The 12,238-nt window shown below is 42.8% G+C and overlaps 1 protein-coding gene across 4 annotated transcripts in view; it reads left to right on the top strand.

The window, feature by feature from the left end:
• PDCD1LG2 (programmed cell death 1 ligand 2) overlaps positions 1 to 12,238 on the top strand; it is a 100,522-nt gene that overhangs the window by 76,362 nt on the left and 11,922 nt on the right. Inside the window, exon 8 of one of the 4 annotated variants that reach the window (XM_045468026.1) lies at positions 7,079 to 7,234. The exons of the other annotated variants lie outside the window; for them this stretch is intronic. The gene's annotated coding sequence lies outside the window, so the exon portion shown is untranslated. Of the gene's footprint in view, positions 1 to 7,078; positions 7,235 to 12,238 lie in introns of those variants that run through there. 4 annotated transcript variants of the gene reach the window in all.

Here is a 12,238-nt window from a genome sequence, read left to right as displayed (position 1 = left end):
TGATTTCAGTCGTCTGGAATCTATTGAGATTTGTTTTGTTTTGCTGAACAGGTCATCGATCCTGGAGACGGTACTGTGTGTACTTAAGAATGTGAACTCTGCTGCTTTTGGATGGAATGTTCTTGATCCCTCCCTGTTGTATGTCCCCACACTGGGGATGGTATTTTTTCGCCAAGATCATATTCTGTCCCTCCATCCATTTTGATGTTGTCCTTTTATCCTTTGTTGTGGGGAGAAGTCACCTAGTTTTCACACCATTTTCAGAGGGAAAAGAGGGGAGCACAGGATCTTCCTATGCAGCCATCTTGAAACCCTCCTTCTCTAAGAGCTTGTTAAAATGCAGTTCCTGATTCAGTAGGTGTTGGGTGGGACCCAAGATTCCACACTTCTAACAATTTGTCTGTGATGCCAAAGCTACCCTAAGGGGAACCAGACTTTGAGTAGCAAGGACCTAGAGTTTAGGTCCTAGATCATTGCTCTAAGTGTCTTCCAGCTTCAATACTCATCAAGCCATCTCCACGGCCGTGCACCTGCTGAACACTCTGGACATCATCAATGACTTGCGGAGCCCCAGACGCGGCATGCTCTTCAAACCTGTGTGGCTTTGTACATCTCTCTGCCCTTCACCCCTCTTCACTGGGTGAGCTCCTTCATGTCTCAGCTCACATGTAACATCTTCCATGGAACCCTCCCAGTTCCCCAACCTCCCAGGCATTCAGGTCCTCTCTCCTCTGTGCTCATCACACATAATATGCTATTTACATTTCCTGGTCCGTACCCTAAGGTTGCTCAGGCTGTGCCCTACACAAGGGTCCTTAACCAAGGAGGCAAGAGGAGGCTGAAGTCCATTCTGTTCTCCACTTATTATTCCTGAGCACTGGCACAGAGCTGCCCCCACCAGGAGGAAGGGGTGACTTTTTCCAAATCACATAAAAGGGCCATAGGGGCCGACTGTCTTTTCTACCAGGCGCAGGATCTCATTCATGTTTCCATTTCTATCTCCTAGCCCAGTGCCTGTCACTGCACTGTATTGAGTGAAATGTTTGTTGAGAGATGAGAGAAAGAAACGCAGGGCTACTACAGAGAGGAATGTGCAGACGGTAGTTTCAGTTGGTTCTAATGGTAAATCAACTAAACTGTGAGCAACAGATCTGGGGGTTGTGGTCACCTGGGTGGCTCAGTCCATTAAGCATCTAATTTTGGCTCAGGTCATGATCTCACAATTCGTGAGTTCAGGTCCCACATCAGGTGAGCTTGAGGCCCGCATTGGGTGAGCTCAAGGCCCGTATCAGGTAAAACACAAGCCCTGCTTTGGGTGAGCCCCGCTTCTCTCTCTCTCTCTCCCTCTCTCTCGCTCACTCTCTCTCTCTCTCTCTCTCTCTCTCCCCCTCTCCCTCTCTCCCCCACCCCTCTCTCTGTCTGCCCCTCATAAGATTCTCTCTCTCTCTCTGCCCCTCACTCACTTGCTCCCTCCCTCCCCCCTTCTCTCTCTTTTGAGAGAGAGAGAGAAGAGAGAGAGAGAGAGATCTGGGATTTGCTCACATGCGGCTAGAAAGGCCAGGTCCTCAAAGCCCCCATTTTACTATAAGGATTATACTAAGTATTAATGAAAAGAGATGTAAAGGCCACTGTAGAAAGCTTATCAGAATGAGCAAAGAAATAGGCTGCCCACAGTCAGTGCCCAATTGCCATGTCTTTTCAGATCTAGGGGAAGATGAGGGGGACTCTGAAGATATCATTTAGTCATGAGCTTTAGAGGTTATTGAAAGCAGCGGTTTCTACAGCAGAAAGAACATCCTGGGAACAAGAAGAGTTGATGGCAAAACTATGAATTCACCTAGGGGGCTCAACTCAGAAACCAAGCAGAATGTGCTAGATTGTGAACGTGAGGCTCCCCTGATAGCTAAGGGCCTGGTTTTTGTGGACAAAGGCCTGGCCCAGACGAAGGGGCCTCTCCGTGCAGTCTTGTAGGTGGGGCTCGTGTGATCTGGTGTGTGAGAGCTCCTCAGTTGTTTCCCTGTGAGTGTGGCTTTGACAAGACTGTAAGCTTCCTGGAGTTGGGGCTCAGCCTCAGACACCCTCTCTCTTCCTGGGATTGTGAGATGCCCTGGGAAATGAGGTAGGTGCTGGAGTTGCAGGGAGTTTACAGCTGCCATTGATGATAAAATAAACAACTGCGGTTCTAACAATCCTTAGCCAGCATATCCAGAATTTCACCCTGCAACTCTAAAAGAGATTCCTCTGAGCAACATACCAATACCCTGCAGAAACCCAACCTGGACTCTACCTTCTTATAGCATCTTCTTCTCGTTAAAGGCGGTTTCTGAACATGTAAGCGTGGTTTTGCAGTAAGGGGAACTGAGAGTCTTGAGAGCTGCATGTTATCATGTGACTTCAGGATAAAATGTTATTCAAAATAAAACCTAAATAAATTAAACACACACACACACACACACACACACACAGAAGGGAAAGTAGGGTAAGGTATCTAAATCCCCGTTTATCTCTTACCAGAATTTAATCCCGGATCTCCTTGCCTCCAGCTAGTGTGGCAAACAATCAGAAAGTGCATGGGCAGCATTTTGGGCCATAATTTTTCACCTAAGGGACTTTCTGGTCTTGTTATCTAGGGTGAACTTAATGATCAGATGATGTGTAATCACCCCCAAAATAAAAGAGATATGGTCTTTCTGATATATCACCATCATGAGACTTAACACTGATAACTGCCTAAGAATCTACCGGCTGTACTTGAGGCAAGAATTGAATAAAAACAAAGTTTCCTCTTTTTAAGGCAATAAAAAATGCTGACTTCATGTACTTATCCCCTGTGTCATTTCTAGAAGGAACGCAGACTAGTTAATGTCTCTTTTTTTCCCTAAAAAAGTCAGCCAGATTGCATATGTTATTATTTTAAAAATTACATGTCATTTTGCAAAAATTTGGAAATCATAAAAGAGTTCAAAAAGGAAAGGTCCCTCCAAATGCCACCAACCAGCACAATCTTCCTAGTATCCTACTGTAGCTTTTCAAAAGCCATAGAGAAAATCAGCATATGAAAAGCTATGTTCATATATTCATTAAGTGAATCAGATGCAGGCTATGTTCTTAACTCTGAGGACTGGGGGAATTGTGTAAGTGCAATAATCCAGAAGTGTTAAACGTGAAATTCAAACATTAAGACAGTATGTGACCGTTGATCATTACGCTGTCACTGAATGACAGTGCAAATTTCCTGATCTGTAACGTGACTTTTTGTTCTAAAACAGATTAGAAAGGTTTGGACACACTTGTGTACTGTCTCTACATTTTGGATGAAAGCAGAAAGCACCTTCTTAGATACTAAGATATCTTTTAAGGTTGACACAGGTGCGTGCACACATACACACACACACACATGGAAGGAAGGAAGGAAGGAAGGAATGAAGGAAGGAAGGAAGGAAGGAAGGAAGGAAGGAAGGAAGGAAAAGAAAAAAGAAAAGGGGAAAAAAAAGAAACAGAAAAGAGAAAAAAGAAAAATCCATTCGGGAAAATAAAGAAACCAGACACATTGTTTATCAGGCAATTCACATGTATCCTCTTGAAAGAAAGATTAACTCTGGATATTTTGTTACTTCTAAGACATTTCTTCTGAGCATCCATAGCATTTTTCCTTCTTACTTACCTCTTCTTTCTCAGCTTCTTTACCTGGTTCTCAAAAGAAATCTGAAGTGATGTATCTCCTTTGGATGCCTCATAATAGGCTGCTAAATTTCTTGCTCTGTGATTTGCAATTGCCTTGAAGCCGAGTACTGAAACTGCAAACTCCAAATTTTGATTTAAGCACCAGATATGTTTGAGTCGGTGTGTGTGGATGAGACAACACACAACCCTGAGATAGCAGAGCTGGGATGGAGGTTCAACATCATCCCCCACATTTTACAGATAAGGAGACTGAGCCCCATGGGGGACTCGAGGCACATTCATGAGAACACAACTCATTTGTGACTTTAAAAATACGTATTTCCTGAAGGCATCTGGGTGGCTCCATCAGTTAAGCGTCTGACTTCGGCTCAGGTCACTATCTCACAGTTTGTGGGTTCAAGCCCCACATCGTGCTCTTTGCTGTTAGCACAGAGCCTGCTTCAGATTCTGTGTCCCCCTGCCCCTCTCTCTTTGCCCCTCCCCCACTCACACTCTCTGTCTCAAAATAAATTAGTATAGTATGTATATATATATATATATACACACATAAATGTAAACATATATAAATATTTATATATAATTTGTATAACTGTATATATAATTTGTATAATATATATATGTATGTAAACACACACAGCCTTTCGGACTTATTTTATTTTACGAAAGAAAAGAACAGAAATTATTTTGCCTCTCTGGCCTTCTAGAAATGGCTCATGGAATAAGGCTCGTGACCTGAAGTCGGCACTTGATTGTCTTGCACAGAGGAAATCTCAGTTACCACCTCAACCCCAAAATGGCTCATTCTAGGGCCCAGTGCAGTGAAAATGGAGGAGAGGCCAGACGTTGGTCTCTTAGCTGTGGTGCCACTTACTGCCCATCACTGGCTGGTCCTTGGGCATCTGTTGGGCTCTATTACCCTTAGCAGGGTGCAGGTAGGCCCCACACAGGTTCTCTCTTGGTCACAGGTCTGCCACCAGGGATTCTTGCCACTGCTTTTGGGGTCCCAGTGCTCAGAGCAGGCCATCACAGACATCCCCTTGCACTGGAGCCCTGTGTAAAAGGGCAGGCAGATCCCCAACTCTTACAGAGCCTGCCACAGGCCTGTTGCCCCCAGCTCCCCATTCATGCCAGTCTCGTCCATTCTCCCTCCTCCTTAGGGCCAGGCCACCTCTTTTCCTCTTCACCTCCCATCTCCAGTTCTTATCATCCCAGAGACTTTCTAAAGCAAGGGCAAAAATGTGACCCTGAGGCTAGGAAGCCCTGAGCCCCAAGACAGAAAGCCTAGGTTTCTGCTCTTCCTTTCATGGGAGGCTAGAGCAGAAAACAACATCCCCATTATCCTCAACCAGTTATCTGTGTTATTTTAGATAACCAGTTATTGGAAGTAACCTTTGAAACCCTTTCTCTTTTAGGATCCATTTCAGGTCCCCAGTTCCCTAATATTTTGCCCATCTTTCTTCATCCACATCTGCTTTTTTTTTTGTAATGTTTATTTATTTTTGAGAGAGAGAGAGAGAGAGACAGAGTACAAGCAGGGGAGGGGCAGAGAGAGACACACACACATAGAATCCGAAGCAGGCTCCAGGCTCTGAGCTGTCAGCACAGAGCCTGATGTGGGGCTCAAACTCACAAACCATGAGTTCATGACCTGAGCTGAAGTTGGAAGCTCAACCGACTGAGCCACCCAGGCACTCCCACATCAGCTGTTAAGAAGTGATCTGGTCATCTCAGGTACTCTCCTATCCTCATGTGCTTAATGTCTGACTCTCTCCAGATTATAACTTTCATGAATTAAGGATTAGAACTAGGTTAGGGTTAGGGTTCGTGGCGCATAGAAATAATAAGAGTCTAATTTAAGGTTGGTCTCAGAGGAGATAGAGAGAGAGACGGCTGGGAATGAAGTTGAAATATTAAGAAAAAATTTAGAGGGCTTGCTAACAAATTTGCTATGAAGGATGCGAAAGGCAGCTGTCAAGATGAATCTGAGATTTTTTTTTTTTTAATTGACTGATTCAAATGTGCTGTGGGACAGCAAGAGGAAGACGGGGGCTGGTTTATTGGTAAAGGGTGGCGGACAGTGGAGGGCTTGTGAACAGTGAGTCTGGTTTGGAAACTGTAAGATACTCGGGGAGGTTGTCCAGAAGGCAGATAGACTTCTTTTAAGTCAATGTGAGCAGGAAAATCAAAACGAAATTGCGAAGTGGGCAAAGTTATCTTTAGAAACCACTTTCTCTTTTGGGATCCATTTCAGGTCCCCAGTTCCCTAATATTTATTTATCCACAATCTTTCTTTATCCACATCTGCTCTTAAGAAGCAATCTGAGCAGCACCTGGGTGGCTCAGTCGATTAAGTATCCGACTTTGGCTCAGGTCATGATCTCGTGGTTCGTGGGTTCAAGCCCCTCGTCAGGCTCTGTGCTAACAGCTCAGAGCTGGGAGCCTGCTTAGGATTCTGTGTCTCCCTCTCTCTCTGACCCTCCTCCACTCGTGCTCTGTCTCACTCTGTCTCTCAAAAATAAATAAATGTAAAAAAAAAAAAAAAGAAGCAATCTGATCATCTCGGGTAATCTCAGTTTTGAAGGTGACCTATTGATGAGACACAATGAGTTAGCTCTCTCATGTTGTACTTGAACGCTAATAACACCACTCGTAGAACCAGTGCTCACATAGCTCTTTCTGTGTGCCAGGCGCTGCTCCAAATACTGAATGTTTTTCCCAGCACCATGAGGCAGGAAGTATTTTATAAGTGAGAAAACAGATATTGGGAGGCGAAGTGAGTTGTTCAAGGTCACGCAGCCAGTTAGCAATGTAGCAGGAAACATCCCCTGGGTGGGGGCTCTAGAATCCGTTCTTGTAACCACTCTCCTGGAATGAAAGCATAAGGGTTGAAATATGTAGTAAATTGGGGGGTGAGGTGAGGGGACACTAAGCAAAGTTCCGTTTCCATTGTGCAAATTCACTGCGGTCTCATCCTGCTAACTAGTGAGTGCGATGATATGGACTCTGCCCAGAATTAACCTTGGGCAATTCACTTAATCTCTTTCTGTTTCATTTTCCTCATACATAAAAGAAGGAGAAATGACCCATATACAAGTTTATTCCTTATAGCATGCTTGTAATAGCAGATAGCTGGAAACAACCTAAATATCTCTTGATAGGAAACTGGATAAAAAAAAAAAATGATTGTACACCCATAAAATGGAATATAAAGCAGTCATAAAAAAGGGGGTGAGGTAGATCTCTATGTACTGCTATAGAGTGATTTCTAGAATAGATTGTTTTACACACACACACAGACCATGGTACACAGCTGGGTATATAAAATGCCACAATTTGAACAAATAGGGGTGATAGGAAAAAAAAAATATATATATATATCTTTATATTTGTACAGGCAAACATACAGGAAACCTATAGAATTAGCTGCTTCAGGAGCACTGGATGGATGGCCAAGAGAGACATCAGGAGGGAACCTTTGCCAGTTAGGAAAGCCAGCAGGAAATACACAGCGCACTCAATAGGTGTAATCAAAGGGGGTTTAACAAAGAATGATCTACAAAGGTGTGACAGGGCTAAGGCACCCAACAGAGGATGTGATGTGCCCACCCCTGGGCCAGCTACAGAGGGGAACCATTACCATGCCCAGGCCCCAAGGGACAGCAGGAGTAAGTGGTCACCTGAACCCAGAGAGAGAAAACTAAAACATGAAGCGAGATGTGGCGCCTGGGTAGCTCAGTCGTTTAAGCTTCTGGCTTCAGCTCAGGTCATGGTCTCACGGTTGGTGGTTTCCAGCCCTGCGCCGGGCTCTGTGCTGATGGCTCAGAGCCTGGAGCCTGCTTGGGATTCTGTGTCTCCCTCTCTCTCTGCCCCTCCCCCACTCATGCTCTGTCTCCCTCTCTCTCTCTTTCTCTCTCTCTCTCTCTCTCTCTCTCTCTAAAATAAAGAAACATTAAAAAAAAGAAAAAACATGAAGCAAGGATTAGACAAGGTTTCTAAGCCTCTCCCTTTCAAACGCTACTTAGTTCTTTGAAATCACAACCCATAGCCCCATCTAGTGGCAAAGCGATGCCTCACTGTCCTCAGCACAGTCTCATTTTAGGGGAAATCTATCGCGAGCCAGGCTCTGGGCTCCAACAACACAGGCGTGCGTGAGCCGTTTTCACTGTGAATCATACCCACTTGGTGAATGATCTTATCCCCTAAAGGTAGAGAATAATCATTTTGAGACACAGAATATTTGTTGTGTTTTCCTCTAAAGAGATAGTGGAAATTCACTTAAATTCAGCTTTGCACTAAGTAATTATGATATTGTCCTGTATTTCAAATCATTACATAAACTTAGAGGTAAGCAGCACACGATCTAAGACTGTCAATCTTCCATAAGCCCACGTTTCAGCTTTGCCACCACCCTGTTCATATGTCCTTACTGCAGTGAATCTCCTAGTCTTAGCAAGCTCCTACTGGAGATTCTAACTTAACTGGGCGGAGATGAGACTCAGGCATTGATTTTTGGGTTTAGTTTTGGTTTTAAGATCCACAGCGGTTTGGGGGCACCTGGGTGGCTCAGTTGGTTGAGTGCCCTACCCTTGGTTTCAGCTCAGGTCATGATCTCCAAGCTTCATGGGTTCGAGTCCCACATGGGGCTATGCACTGGCAGCACGAAGGCTGCTTGGGATTTTCTCTTTGTCCCTCTCGCTCTCTGCCCCTCCCCCACTTGCTCTGTCTCTCTCAAAATAAACTTAAAAAAACAAAGATCCCCAGTGGTTGTAATGGGCACACAGGGCTGGGAGTCCCTGCTTCCTCCTCTGAACTCCCAAAGATTTTTAAAACAACTTTTGTGATCTTTTTTCCTTAATAGAAAAATTAATGCGATGACAGAGTATTCTTTTTGCTCATCAGATTGACAATAAGCAAACCGTCTGGTGTTTCTGCGAGGAAAATGAGCACTCAATTATATGATGAGAATATAAATTGGTGCACCGGCTTTAGGAACAATGTGGCAACATGTGTCAAAATGCATTCTGTTTGAGCCAGTGATTCGACTCCTAGGGATTCATCCTATGCACCTAATCATACATAGGGATAAAAATGCCTGCGAAGGAATCCTCATTGCAACATTGTACACACAGCAGAAGATGGAAAGTAACTGCAATGTGTCCTGAGAGAGGACTGGTAAAGTAGTTACAGAACACCTATGCAGTGTTATCTTGAGCAGTCAGAAAAAAAGAGGTATATCTATAGAGGCGCAGAAGAAGAAGAGGTTCTAAGGTATACCATTAAATAGGAAAAAAGATCCAATCCAACGTTATAGAATGCTCACATTGTGCCTCTTTACAAAAGAAGACATATGTCTTGATCTATGCTTGCAAATGCATTGAGTATCTTTACAAGGACACACAGGCACCTGTTAAGAATGACTGCCTGCCTGGAGGAAAGCATACTACACCTGATGGGTGTGGGTCATCCAAATAACAAAAGATAATTTTGTAAAATTCCCCACATGTTTGAAAATAATTGAAACACACTTATAAATAACTCATGTGTCAAAGAACAAAGGATCATAGAAATGTAAAAACACTAAAAAATGAATGATATTGAAAATACTACTTACCGTGTCCTGTAGGATACAGCTAAAGTTGTCCTTGGAAGGAAGTTTATTAATTTAAATGCTAATTGTAGAAAAGAAGAAAGTTGAGAGTTAGTTAGCTATGTGTTCAACTTAAGAAATTACGAAAAGACCAATAGGAAAAAAAAAAGTAGAAGGAAGTACATAGTAAAGACAAAAATAGAAGTTCATGCAAAAAGTTAACAAAGATGCGGGGCACCTGGGTGGCTCGGTCAGTTGAGCGTCTGACTTTGGCTGAGATCATGATCTCGTGGTTTGTGGGTTCGAACCCCACGTCACGCTCTGCGCTGACAGCTCAGAGCCTAGAGCCTGCTCTGGATTCTGAGTCTCCGTCTCTGCCCCTCCCCCTTGTGCTCTGTCTCTGTCTTCTCAAAAATAAATAAATGTTTACAAAAAGTAAACAGAGATGCAAAAGAGAGAGTTAATAAAGTACAAATTCTGTCTTATAGGGAAATCTCTGCTGAGATGGAACAAGAAAAAAAAGAGAGAAAGAACAAGCAACACTGGGGTGGAAGGCACATAACCGAAGATAAGGCAGAGATTTTTTAAATTGTGTGCATTGAGGTCAAACATTTGAAAATTTAAGTGAAATGGACAAATTCCTAAAAAAATATAACATCAAAACTTACTCAAAAATAGAGAACCCAAATTGCCTTTTAGCTATTGAAGAAGCATAATCACTATTTTAAAGTCTTCCCAGAAAGGAAATATTAAGTTCACATGTTTTCACAGATGACGTACAACAGGTTTTTAAGGAAGATATCACTCCAATTGTTAAAACTGTCTCAACAGAAAAAGAGGGAATACGACACAGCTGATTTTCTGAGATTAATGTAACCTTGGTGTCAAGATTAAGTAAGGACAGTACAATAAAGCAACATCAGGGACCAATCCCAACCAAAAGCATAGCTATAAAATTCAAATAAAATGCTAATAAAACAAACCAAGGAGTTTATTTTAAAAACAGAATATATCATAAACACGCTGGTTTTTTTTTTCAGAAATGAAAGTGTAGTTAAACACTAGAGAATATACAATTATAATTCAGTAATTAACAAATTAAAGGGGAAAAACACACAGTCATCTCAAAAGATGCAACAAACAATACTAGTGTTGAAAAAAAGAGAAGCAGTCCCTAAAAAATCAGGAAGAAGATAAAGAAGCCCATTTGCTTCTATTCAGGATCATACTGGATTTCCTAACAAGTGCAGTAAGACAGGAAAAAGAAGTAACAAAACTCAAAGATGGGAGAAAGCATGGGGTGCCTGGGTGGCTCAGCCAGCTGAGTGTCCGACTTCTGCTCAGGCCATGATCTCACAGTTCATGGGTTTGAGCCCCGCGTCAGGCCGTGTGCTGACAGTGTGGAACCTGCTTTACATTCTCTGTCTCCCTTTCTCTCTGCCCCTCCCCTGCCCACATTCTCTCTCTCTCTCTCTCTGTCTCTCTCAAAAATAAACATTAAAAATAATTAATGGGAAAAGGCAGTAAAAGGTAGATGTATTGGAATAATCTTTATTTATAAAGATATAATTGTCTACATAGGAAGTCCCAAAGGATCTAAAGGCAAATGATTGGAAATAACAGAGCTCAGTACATGGTTGAATAGAAGACCAATACACTCAATCATATAGAATTTCTTTTCTTATTTAATTTATTTTTTTAAAGTAAACTCTACTCCCAACGTGGGGATTGAACTCATGACCCTGAGATCAAGAGCCTCATGCTTTACCGATGGAGCCAGCCAGGCACCTTTCAGATATTATTTCTTTTTTTTTTTTTTTTTTTTAATTTTTTTTGTTTTCAACGTTTATTTATTTTTGGGACAGAGAGAGACAGAGCATGAACGGGGGAGGGGCAGAGAGAGAGGGAGACACAGAATCGGAAACAGGCTCCAGGCTCTGAGCCATCAGCCCAGAGCCTGACGCGGGGCTCGAACTCCCGGACCGCGAGATCGTGACCTGGCTGAAGTCGGACGCTTAACCGACTGCGCCACCCAGGCGCCCCTCAGATATTATTTCTAAACATTGGCAACAAACAGAGATATAATTTTGGGAAAAAACACAGTGTGCAATAAGAATAAAAAAAAAAATTAGCTACATCTAATGAGAAAGTGGTGTAAGACCTGCATGGAATAAATTCTAAAACCCTATTCAAATAACATCAGAGAAGACCTTTTACAGAAATAAATGGTGGGGGACCTAGGTGGCTCAGTTGGTTAAGCATCTGACCCTTGATTTCGGCTCAAGTCATGACCCCAGGGGTGTGGGATCGAGCCCACATTGGGCTCTGTGCTGAGTGAGTGTGGAGCCTACTTAAGATTCTCTCTCTGCCTCTCCCTCTCTCTCTGCACCTCCCCTGCTTGCACGCATGGTCTCTCTCTCTCTCTCAAATAAATAAATAAATGGTGAGGGGTCTTCAATAGGAAGAACTCTGTCAGTCCTCCCCATTCTGATCTATAGATTCAATGTAATTTAATTCCAAATCCTAATGGTTTCCTCCTCAAAATGATAAGCTGATTCTAAAACTTGTATAGATGAACAAAGATCAAAATATAAAATAACAAAGACTCTTAGAGAAGAATAAGGTAGAAGGACTCACCCTATCAGATTTTAAGACATTCAAAATTAAGGATTTCATTTCTTCAAAAGACCCCACGAAAGAATCTGTAGACAAGCCACAAACCAATAGCCGATATTTGCAACATGTATAATCAGTGGTGTGCCAATCAATGTTTAAAAGCTAGCTGTCCATGATTTGAAGGGTTGGATGATTTCCGTGGAGCAGATAATCCCATCAGGGGCACTTTCAAGCTACCAATGTGATGTCACAAAATACAGAGTGAGGAAGAGATGGAAATGCACAAAATTGCTCTTGGCCAAACCAGCTCCAGCACACCGGTGCATCTGACCCTAAAGCACTTGTTGCCAT

This window comes from Leopardus geoffroyi, chromosome D4, assembly GCF_018350155.1.
Source record: "Leopardus geoffroyi isolate Oge1 chromosome D4, O.geoffroyi_Oge1_pat1.0, whole genome shotgun sequence".
Taxonomy (NCBI): Eukaryota; Metazoa; Chordata; class Mammalia; order Carnivora; family Felidae; genus Leopardus; species Leopardus geoffroyi.
Note: the sequence above shows the minus strand (reverse complement) of the source record. Positions and strands in the feature narration are given on the sequence as shown.